This window comes from Dasypus novemcinctus, chromosome 16 (genome assembly GCF_030445035.2).
Source record: "Dasypus novemcinctus isolate mDasNov1 chromosome 16, mDasNov1.1.hap2, whole genome shotgun sequence".
NCBI classification, from domain to species: domain Eukaryota; kingdom Metazoa; phylum Chordata; class Mammalia; order Cingulata; family Dasypodidae; genus Dasypus; species Dasypus novemcinctus.
This window is the reverse complement of record NC_080688.1, coordinates 47031045-47043872: the sequence shown is the minus strand read 5'-3', so window position 1 is coordinate 47043872 and position 12828 is coordinate 47031045.

The window sequence follows — 12828 nt, the reverse complement described above, 5'->3', positions numbered from 1 at the left end:
CCATGTACTTAAACGTGTTACTAAGTATCTTCTTTACATCACCTATTTAACTATTTAATTCCTCCAAATACACTGCAAGAAAGATATTATTCCCTCCATTTTACAGACAAGAAAACCAAGACTTGGAAATGACATGTTCAGTAATTTGTTCAAGATCACCATACTGGTAAGTGGTGTAAGTAGGATTTAAAACAGAGCTGTCTGACTAAAAAGTTTATGTTCTTCCTTCAATGCCAAAGACTCTAAAATGAGGAACATCTCCTTTTGAGGGAGCATTTCATAATTTGGCAGGGAATGGATTTTGAGTCTGCCAGGGGTCTTATTTGCTGACCGAGAACAAAGCAGCCCTCTCTGTCTTGCCTGGACTGTTAAAAATCATGGTTTCAATTGAAACTTCAAATAACTACAAATTTTTATGTTTATGGGTTCTCAAAATTTGGAAAGCACCGCACTTTCCTATTTTGCCATCATTTTCTTCTTTATTTTCTCAAACATACCCGTAATGTTTTATAATACTTAAAGATGTAAACCTGCATTGTGGAAAGTTAGAAAATGCAAACAAACAAGTAAAATAAAATAAAGTCACCATATTCTAGGGGAGCGGATGTAGCTCAAGTGGTTGAGCACCTGCTTCCCTTGTATGAGGACCCAGGTTCGATCCCCAGTACCTTCTAAAGTAAATGAAAGATAAAGTCACCATAATCTTGCCACCCAGAGATGACTTCTGTTAACACCGTAAAATACATGTCTTATCTGTAAAAAGGGGTTTATAACATCGTCCTTGCAGAATGTTTGGGCAAATTAAATAATTAAATAAGTAAAGTGAAGAAAATGCTTAATATCACACTTAAGTACATAAACAATACTTAATAAATACTAGTTCCCTTTACTGTATGAAATTCTCCCAGTTATTTTTCTATTCACATACATACGCTTTTTAAAAAAAACCAAAATGAGGTTGTGCTATATATGCTGATTTGTCCCATGCTTTTCCCCTATGGATGACCAGCACTTTTCCAGGTCAATAAACACTCTTCTTTAATACTCAAGTCATACTCATGTTTTCTCAAATGAGCCCCCAAACAATTTGTCCAAATCAGGATCTAAGTCAATTCCACCTTAAATTGCTTTTAATCTAATGGGTTCCTTTTTCCTTTTTTAAAATTTTTTATGAGCCAGTTACCCCACAGAATGTCTCACTTTTGGACTGATCTTGTGGTGCTGTTTAGCTTGTCCCTGTCTCAGATGTTATACTGAGACCCTTGTTTAAGAGTAGGTCTCGCGGTGGGTGAGTGGACGTGGCTCAGCAGCTGAGTGCCTGCTTCCCATGAGGTTCAATCCCTGGTACCTCCTAAAAAAAAAAAAGAGCTGGTCTCTCCTACAGTCTGCAACATACCTTCTTATCTCTTTCAACTTATTCATAGAATTCAAACATCTGACAGCCTGAAGAAATGTAGGATGCCATAATCAAGTGTTTTGAAAATTTCTTTTATAATGATAATACTCTAATAGTGATTGAAGTGATAAATGCACAGATGTGTGTGTGTGTAGCCCTGCAAAGCAAGATGCCCAGAGGCCTGCAAAGCAGGCTCCAAGGTTCACAGAAAGAATGTGGATAAAGCAGAAAGTGCACCTGGAGAGACTGGAGATAAAGAAGGAGGCACCCTGGGCAAGGTTATGTGTTGATCAAAGCTATATTGATTATGGATAATGAAGTCTAAGACAACGGTTATCAGAGGGCTAATAAGATCAAAGAATAACTTGCCTGGTCATAATGACCTAGTAACAAGAGCTTCCTGTGAGAACAGCTGTATGCAGTTTGTCCTAAGGGTATAAAATAAACTGCATAATCAAGCTGGGGGCACGTGGTAGCTGTTGCACTCCTGCAGCTACTCACAGCCCACTTGATCCTCGCTTTTTTTGTCTTTCATTTCTCCATCCCCTCACCTTCCCCCTTTGGGACTGCGTAGACCCTGCTGCATGGGTCGCAACATATGTGATTATACCAAATACCATTGATTGTACCCTTTGGATGGATTGTATGCTTTATTAACATGTATCAATAAAATTGATTTGTTGAAAAAATTCTTTTAACTATAATTCATGGTCAAAAATACAGTTTGTCATCAACCAACACACACACAAACACATACATAGAAAGAAAACAAGTTTTATAAGATAGTAGTTACTCTTGCTATATGTGATATTTTCTTTTCCTTTATATTCTATTCCCTTAAAAATGTTTGTCTATGGGGAGCAGATGTGGCTCAAGCAGTTGGGTGCCCACCTCCCACATGGGAGGTCCCTGCAATGAGTTGACACAATGAGCTGACACAACGAGCAGGCACAAGGGGTAGGGAGTGGATGTGGCTCAAACAGTTGGGCACCCACCTCCCACATGGGAAGTCCTGGATTCAGTTCCTGATGCCTCATAAAGAACATGAGTAGACATAATGAGCAGACACAGTGAGCAGAATGATGAATTTTTAAAAAAATTTATTTATCTCCCCTCCCCCCCCCAGTTGTCTGCTCTCTGTGTCCATTCGCTGTGTGTTCTTCTGTGACTGCTTCTATCCTTATCAGTGGCATCAGGAATCTGTGTATTTTTGGTTGCATCATCTTGTGGTGTCAACTCTCTGTGTGTGCGCTGCCATTCTTGGGCAGGCTGCATTTTCTTTCGCCCTGGGCGGCTCTCCTTACGGGGCGCACTCCTTGTGCGTGGGGCTCCCCCATGTGGGGGACACCCCTGCGTGGCAGGGCACTCCTTGCGCGTATCAGCACTGCGCGTGGGCCAGCTCCACACGGGTCAGGGAGGCCCGGGGTTTGAACCGTGGACCTCCCATGCGGTAGGCGGACGCCCTAACCATTGCGCCAAGTCCCAGAGTGATGAATAAAATGGTGGAATTTTGAAACATTTTAAGAAAGGAACTAATTCAGTTGATGCTGTGGAGGATTTTACATGATTGATCATGTGAAAATGACAAATATTTAACAAATACCTGCTATGGTGACTATATTTTTTAAAACTCAACTCGTTCCAGTAAGAATGAGTGCATAAGGGGAACAGATACATGACTTTCAGTTAAACCTGGGAGAGAGAATGATAATTGTGAACTTGCCTTGTATATCTAGGAGGTAATTATGTACCCAGCCCTAAGAATCACCAATGGCTTCAAATTTCAAAACTCATTAGAAAGCATTTCCTTATATTGACCAGAATTTCTAGTTGACAAAGTGAAGAATGTTGTCTCTCTTAACTATTCACTGCTAATCAGTCTATCATGGGGCTTAGTGGTTTGAGGTTTGGATTTCATTTCTCAATTTTTTTCCTGTTAAGCAACATGATTTTCTGCCTTCACTGAGGCACTTGACAAGTACTTTGCCAAAACTTGCAGCAAACGGAACACACCCTTATCTTCAGAAAAAGCCACCCCTTTGTATTCCACAGAAACCAAAATCTTAAGCTGATGTGATTTTCTGTGATGCTTCTTTCCTCCCTCCATCTGCCTTTTAAGTGAGGGATAAGAGTGAAGAGAGGAATTCGGGAGAAGTCTGGGGACCTCTTGACCTGCTGTGCTTTGCTTTCAGAGACAGCCTGCAGGCAGGGCAGAAAGGAACTGACTTGGAGAGAGACTGGGAGAGTCAGAGTTAATGAAGAGTAGGTGTGCTGTTCTATTTTGTTCCCCTAGAGAACTGCTTCCATTTTCCCATTCTCACTCTTGCTTCCTCTTGTCAGAAAATGAGCCTTCTGTCAGAAAATCTGAAGCTTGAGGAAGGAAACGATTAACTACCAAAACTAGTTTGGGTTACCAGAATATGGTAAAGGTTTCCTTCCTTTTTTTAAAGGAAAAAATGAATTGGGGTGGATGAAAAATGTTAAGGCTTGCGTTAACTTTTTAGAGTGCTTGTGGCATGACTTGGATCTAAAGTACTAGATTTCAGCAGTTGGTGGAGGCATGTAGAGTCTTTGGCAAAGAAGAACTCTAACGGTGCTGTGAAGATTATGTTGCTGTTTGAATGGATACGAGCCATCCGAGAAGCTAGCGATGCTCCATAAACATGTCATATTTAGGAAGGTTTGCATCCCAGCCTGTAGTTGCTCTGAAAGCGATTGCAGTATAAGCCAATTGTTCCCTCAGGTGTCCAGGTCTTCCATTATCTTTGTTCAAAGGATAAAACAAAATATTCTACTTTAGTTTTTATCATTTATCACAGTATGTTCCCTCCTGCCAACATCTCAGTGCAGGTGAGACAGAGAATGTAAATTCCCTATTTTATGGCTGGCAGAGTGAGGGGTGGAAACATTGATTTATCTATGGAAATGGAACATAAAAGGGTATAGGTTAGGGCATGAAAGCCACAAATTATGAAAGAGTAGTCATTGTTGAATGTATATTGGACAGTGTAAAGATCTCAGATTTTTTGAGTTTAAAAACAAAGATAAGAAATAAGTACCATCTCAATGTGAGGTTTACCATTATGATCTCAAATTGTGTCTCATCTTTGCTGGGAAATATATTTATATTTATCTAATGCATGTATCTATATCTGAGGATCCTTTATCAGTCAGTCTACAGGTGGTACCTGGGAGATGCAGTATGGCATTGTGTTTCAGATTTTCTCATGCATTTTTGGGGGGAGATATTTCTTCTGGGTTCAGATTGTTAGATGAAAATTTGGTACTTTCTTAGAAAACTCTCCCCATTATTTTGTTGCAGGAATCTACTAGACATAGACCTGGGCTGGACACATTTTAGATAATGGCCATAAAAATTACCAGGGACAAATTAAGACTTCAAAGCAAGCAGGGAGTATCTATCTAAATAGCCCTCGATAATGCTGGCATCTAACAAACAAATACCAGTGTCATAATGATATGATTCACCTATTGGGTTTACAGACTCAAAGAATCTCAGAACCAGAAGGGAAACTGTAACTCCAGAAACTTAAACCAATTATTATAGCTATGGTTATTGCACTTTTGTGTAGAAGGTGCTTTTAATGACATCAAGGGCTATTTTGTTAAGAAAATATTGTAATATATAATTTCTTAAATATGCCATGGTCTTTATCCATGAAATTCATATTCTAATGGAAATAATATTCCTTAAAATACTTTAACAAAGATTTTTTTAAAAAGTAGATACAAATTTTTATATATAATTATTGCAACATAAAAATATATATAAGGAATAATGTTGTAGAAGAAGACTAAACAATTACAAATTTGTTATTTCTTAGGCATCAGCTGTCAACTGAAGGATAGAGCTTAGTTAGCATTAACTGACCACGAAAATACAGGGCTAACAGTGCTTGCCTCTGGGCAATAGGGCATGATTTTAATTTTCTTTGTATACATTTGTATTTTATAAATTTTCTACAACAAGCACATTTTAATTATATAATCAGAAAATGATCAATACTGTATTAAAGCAAAAATAGTTTAGTAATCTTAAAATTGGATTTTTAAACTTTCATTTCTATTCTTTGCAAGAAGCACATTATTCTTGAGGTGACAGGCTGGGCCTTAGTTTACATGCTCTGCTCCTGCAGCAGATAGTTTTGCAGGAAGAGCCCTGCAGTTTTAAGGCCTTCCTGGGCCCTGGTGTTTTTAGGTTACAGTGCCATCTTTGGGAGAGAGCTAGCATGACTGGTTACTGCCATTTGCTGATGATGTGAAAGGAACAATTAAAATGTGATTTTGTGATATGGACAACTGATTATTTCATTATCCCAAGGATTATGACCGTTCGGTAAAACTCAGATCATTTCTTTGCTGCCTTGGTTTATCAAATAACTTCAGTGGTCTCCTTAACAGCAATCTTATCCTCTTCCTATCAATGTCTGAGCAAACTTTCCAAGTGGTTTCAAATTCACTACTCTCTTCTAAATACTTCAATGGATCTTTTTAAAATGATTAAAATACCTTAGGATGTCATATATATTAAAGCTTCTAACTCCTTCTTGAGAATTATTGTCTTATACAACCATGTTTGTTCGCCAGCCTTTCCAAAATACTTCGAGTTGTTGAAAGGAGCCATTCTCTTTCCCCATCATCCTTGTTTCTCTCCGTCTTTCCCATTCTGTTTTATTTGCCTGGAATGCACTTGTCATTTATTCATTTTTCCAGGTACTGCCGGACTCATCTCAAAGGTCATTTCTTATGAGTTGTCTTTCCCAGCTCCACTGGGCTAGATGCCCCTTGCCTTCTCCCTTGTATGACACTCATTGTTGTGTATTCTCACGCACTACTTTTCCTTTTATCTGACAGTGAGGGTTGTGTTGGCAAGGACTCTAGTGTCCTTCTTTCCCCAGTGCCTCGTTCCCAGGCATGTAATGAAATCCTCAAAAAATATTTAGTGAATGAATGAGTAAGCCAGCATTAGAACTAGATCACGGTGGTTCCCACATCAGTTTTCTTTTTCTCAATTTCCTTCTTCAATGATAGGAAGATCAAAAGGTAGATTAATGAGAAAATCCTTGAAATATAATTAGCATAGCACATGGTGCATGCAGATTTTTATGTGTTTTTTTCCCCTCTTCTCTCTTTATAACTGCTATCTAGTTTCATGTACCCCAAACCTGGTGGCTCACACATCACTAGTGGCAGAGTCTCCACCCAGTCAGTGCCTCACTATTAAATACATAGCTAAGATTTCCCAGTCAACCAATACTTAGGCTGATCATACGCTGCATTGTATTCACTGTCCCCCTGTTAAAAGTACATTCTTGCATCTTTTACTCAGTCATCTTACTAATCAGAGAGGAGCTTTCCTCCACGGATTTCTTACCAGAATGTGGTCCTCTTTTTAAGAAAATCCTTTCTAATGCTTAGGGTTGATATTTAAGCCAACAACAATAAATGCAGGTAGTCCTAACATTTCATTTGCTCCACTTTAATTCAACTCACTTTATTCACATGATATATTGACACCCTACATTGACTTTTCCCCCCAATGCACAGTTTTCCCTACTATTAACACTTTAAATTAGTATAGTGCCTTTGCTATAATTGATAAAAAAATATTATTATAATTATCCTATAAACAATAGTCCATAGTTTATTTTATGGTTCACTGTTTGTGTTGTACAATCCTGTGGTTTAAAAAAACTCTTTATTCTAGTAACATATATGCAACCTAAAGTTGACTTTTTATGCACAATTCAGCCTAACTATGAACTAAAGCTAATGAAAAAGCATGTTGTTAGCACACGTTACCTGCCAGCCAACAGCTCAGTAAGCAGAGCATCATCATCTTTATCAGTGAAACAGAATTGTGTAATGAGTTGAGTAGATTTATTGCCTTTTTCCTGTATTGATTTAAAAATGACAAGGCATCTCACATTTTTTTTTGTTTATTCACTTTTTAAATAATCCACGATATCGCTGGCAACGTTGCCACCAGTAATTCCTTCCAATATGAAATCAATTTCTTCAGTCTACTAAATGTTAATTCAAGTAAACCAAGATAGACTTTAGAGAAGTTGTCTTAGGACATTAATTTTCATTATTTGTGTTTAATATGTAGCCCATGTTTAAACTATTGTAACATAACATTGAAATAAAAATAAACGATTATTCATATTTAGTGACAATACATTTTGGCTTTCTGTGAATGGGGTTTTCCCATGTAACATGTAAGTTTGATGTTTAGGGTTCATTTATCTGCTTTCATAGTTATTTTGAGTCATATCATGGTTAAAACTAAAGAACTTTTATTCTCTGCTAATATTGGGAATTCTGTTTTGCCCTCTGCTGTATGATATCTATCTATCTATCTATCTATCTATCTATCTATCTATCTATCTATCTATCTATCATTTCTGAGCTTATATATAAGAAATGGTTCTGAAAGGAAATAAAAGCTATCATTCAACCAATGGCTAAAATGAAAGATAAAATCTTATTATTAGCAGGTACTTTCATATAGATTTGCAAATTTCTGGAGGTTTTAACTTTCTTCTGAAGTATTTATCCTATGTAAAATATCATATTAGAAAAGACTATGATATAAACTAATGCTGGAATTTTGAAGGTCTCAAATTAGTAATTTATACATTTAATTTTTAATTAATTCTAATTAAAATCCCATCAGTTTTTATTTTTTAAACTTGAGTGTAAAGATGCAAAGAGTAATGGTGGGGATTGCTCCCACAAGATATCAAAACAAACTAAAAAAGAGGTGCAGTACAGCTGAAACAAGACTTATCAGCAAACCTAATAATGTATCAATGTAGCAGAAGAAATAATAGACATGTATCTAAGTATATATGGTAATTCATAATCTCTCATTAATGATTTATTCTATCATTCTGTAAATTTATATTTACTGATTGCCAGATTCTGAATAGATGATGAGTATACATCGAGTAATATTAATCCTTAATATAGTATTAAAATTTTAAAAACTAATAATATCCATTATTATTAAGTTTGGAGCTAACAAGTCCTGTCAAGACTGTTAGTGGGAGTTTAATTTGTTTTTTTAGGAGGTACCGGGAACTGAACTCATGACCTTGGACATGGGAAGCAGGTGCTCAACCACTGAAGCTACATCTGCTACCCATTTGGGAGTATAATTTGACACAAATTTTTGAGAAAGAAATTTGGAAAAACACTTTAAAAATTATTTGTGCTTATTCTTTGATATGGCCACCCTTTTGGCCACCCTCTTTTAAGAGTTTGTGCTAAGGAAATTTTCCAACTTGTGGATGTGTGTGTATGTGTGTGTGTATATATATATATATACACACACACACACACACATATGTTCATTATAGCTTTGTTTGTAATAGCAAAAACTAGGATCGACCTAATTTTCTGGTAATAGGGGAATGGTTAAAATGTATGGTACATATTTACAAATTCTATGCAGGTTTTTTGAAAGAATGAGGTAGATATGTATATGATGACACAGAAATATATTCATGATAATATAAATTGTACAAAACAAAGAGAAGACTATTGTAGGACAAATTTAATGGATGCATTTTGATGATAAAATCTCATTCTAATACCTTTATTTTGTCCAACTCTAGGAAAAGCATATCTGGTATAACTGCTTTTAAAACTTGTTGGTTATCTGCGCTGTTGTTAACTTTACGTCACTATCACCCACTTCTAAGGTCTTCCAGGAACTACATTTCCCTGATTGACTTGGCTTGTACCACTTTAGGATTTATTTTATTCATCTAAACTACAATTTCTTTCAAAAATCATGTGAGATTATTTTCCATAACCTTATTTAATGGTGCTCTTCTTGCAAAAGTTAATTTTCTCCTGCAATGTAATTGTCTTCATGAGTTATATATTTACATCTTTTTTCTAATGATGGTATTTGTACAGATTTTTCAAAGATTATTTAAGAGGCGGCTATCTAGAGGCAACACTGTTGAACCACAGATATTTGCTTTTAGGTACTTGAGAAAATAACGACTGTATCCTTCACTTTCTAAAATCAATGAATGCGCGCTATGTGGCAGACGTTCTACTAACACTGTAGATACCCAAAAGAGAAAAGCATCATCTTTGTTCTCAAGCACAGGAGTGCACAGGATGGCAGGAAAAATTAATGTGTTAATTATTGAAGGGAGCAAATAAGGAGAGATAGCTTGTGATTAGGATGGGGCAGTGAACGATGCTCTCAAGATGTGGTAATGCTTGATATGAGGATTGAGTGATAAATAGGAAGACCTAAGAACATGAGAGGAATGGAAAGGTTTCCAGATTAAGGAACCATAATGGGTTCCTTACCTACAGAAATATGAGAAAGCCTGCCATATTCTACAAACTGCAAATAGTTCATACGACACTTAAAGTAACAAAAGGCAAGGGTATTCAATATGCAAATACTTTGATTAACATGTAGAACGATTGATTGAAATTGTTTTTTTTCTTCAAGATATATTGTATTTATGTCTCCCCCCCCCCCCATTGTTTGTGCTTGCTGCCTGCTTTCTGTATCTGTTTGTTGTGAGCTTGTCTTCTTATTTTAGGAGACACCAGTAACTGAGCCTGGGACCTCCCATGTGGGAAGAAGGTGCCCAATCGCTTAAGCCACTTCTTCTCCCTGCTTGTTGTGTCTCTCGTTGTGTTTCCTTATTGTGTCTTCTTGTGGCATCATCTTTTTGCATCAGCTCAGTGCAGCAGCCTGTTGCATCAGCTCACTGTCTTGTTCGGCTTCTTTAGGAGGCACCAGGTACTGAACCTGGGACCTCCCATGTGGTAGGTGGGTGCCCAACTGCTTGAGTCAGATCCATTTTCCTGATTGAGGTTACGTTGGACAACCCAACATGGACCTGGGTCACCTCAGTGGTAAAATCCAGAGGATCTCCTAGACTTTGGGGCCAGCAATCTCACCTTGGAATGCTGACTTATCAGAAGATCCTGACTACCATGGAAGGAAATAGGAGGGTGTCTTTGCCTCAGTGATCCTACCATGGAGGTCTGTGTTTGTATATGGAATACTATATACACCAAAGAGAAAATTAACTTTTTTTCTCACCATATAATTTTATTGAAGAAATATATCAAACATTATTACATTAAGCAATACATTGCAATTGGAAATGTCTAGTTCAAAAAGGAAACTTTAAAAAAATGTTTTTGTCTGTAACAATTTTATAAATATGTCCATTTTCTTAATGTTTTTCCTTCCCCTTACCTGATGAGACCTTTTCAAGAGAATCCATTTATTCATTTAATAATGCTTTTCTCTCAAGTAATTTCACTGGGCAGGAGTTATGACTCAAACTGTATGCTCTTATATTTATTTATTAAATCTCATTTACTGGGTTTCTGGGTTCATTTTCAAAGCTTACCATAAACTCCATATCATCTCTACTTCCTAACCAAATCGATACCCTAATTCTTAAGCAGAAAGGGGAAACCTTGTTTTATATTTTCTATTTTGTTTGAGATGAGATTTAAAAATATGCCAATTCCAGAGGCTTGAGTCATCTATGAGCAATATTGACCATCGTGGCCTGATGATGGAGTATCTCCTCACTGATAGTATTGAAAGAGAAAATTGAATGTCTCTGATCATGTTTCCCCTGGATACCATGAGGGAAGGTATCCACTAGAGGTAGATTTCCTTTTTTGGAAGCACCCTTAAGTCTGTTTTATTGAGATAGAGATAGAACAGAAAGTTCACAGAAAAATATTCTTATGCCCCTCATAAATTATTTCACCTGTTTTTAAAATTTAAACTATTAGTTAAATGCTCAGTGCCTATGCTATTTCAGTTTTTAACCCCTACTAGTGCTTTATATTTAATTATTCAATAATTGCTTTGTAATTTGTAGAGTCATTGGCCTAATGGAATGTAAACTTAAAAAATAGCCACTTCAAGAAATGCCTAAGGATTGAGTGTATGCAGATGTTATGTTGCTGGTTGTTAATTAAGTGTTAAAATGAATGTCACACCCATGGGTTTCATCAAATTATAGAATAGCAGAATCTTGGTTGTGAATGACTAAAACAAGGGGCAGCTATAACAACTGGTAAACAATTAGAAAATATGTAAACAACCTAGTGTTATGATGCTTTAGTCATTCTGAACTTAAATTTCACAAAACCTACTTTTTGAATAAGTATTTTTCCTTCCAATTGGGATTTATCAAAGACCATCAGTAGACACAATTGGATTTTCTCAATGTCTGATGAAATGAACACTGGCCAGAACACTGGCCAGAAGTGAGTTCAGGTTTTTGTACCACAGCTAGCTGGTTGTGGTCATTTAATGTCTCTATTTCTAGATTCTTTATGTGTAAAATGAAAGAATTAGGCAAGGGATTATGTGAGATGCCTCAGAGTCTGTGATAGTTATATTCGTAATGGAGAAAAATAAGCAAGAAGTACCGCAAATATTTCCTTCCAAATGAAATAAGCTCTGAAAATAAGTTTATTTCATTTATACTATCATATTATAGTTACTACTGTGTAATTTACATATTTTACAGAATTAGATAAAGCTAACTGGTCAGAATTTCCTTTTAAGCAAGCTTTGTGCCTACTAAAAATACTCAATCTGTGCACAGGTTTCCACTTCATTTATTCAATAGAAGTAGTAGTGTTAGGAAGAGAAACACAACTTGGTAATGGATTTAAATAATTTGTTGATTATTCTTGGTAAAGTCTTATTTCATATCTGTAAAATAATTAGAAGTTCTATGAGGTCAGGAATGATGTCTGTCTTCTTTAGCTGCCAAACCAGCACTTACCACATAGCAGCTTCGAAGAAAACATTTGTTGAATGTATGAATAAATACAGAGGTGCTTTTTAGGAAAATCTGTTTGCCAAAGGAATGCTCTGTGAATTAAGTCAATGGAACTGATTAAAACGTATTTTATACATTTTTCTGACATAATTAGCAATAGTAGGAAAAAATTCCTTATAAAGGAGAAAAACTCCAATATTCCCCCCAAGAACTATTTCTACTGTAGGATTGTTATTTTTGAGTGTGGCTATTCTAAATTAATTTACAGTTAAGGCTAAAAATCAATAAAGTATAATAAAAATTCACCCATATTTTTATATGTATATGTTTATATATATATTATATATATATAAATAATTTTGATTTCTAGTGCTGTCTTCAGCTTGTGAACTCTTTCCATGTATTATATTAAGCATACCCTAAATATTCCATCTCTTGAGAAACTGTTTAAGAACACCATTGGCTTTAGATCTCTATTGATAGAAGCTTCATTTGTCTTTATATTTGCCTTTTAGAAATGTAAATTTTATTCACTTTTTCAAAATTGAATTAAAATGTTAATAGAAATTTCTCTGAAGATAAATATGACTGGTGAATGCAGACAGG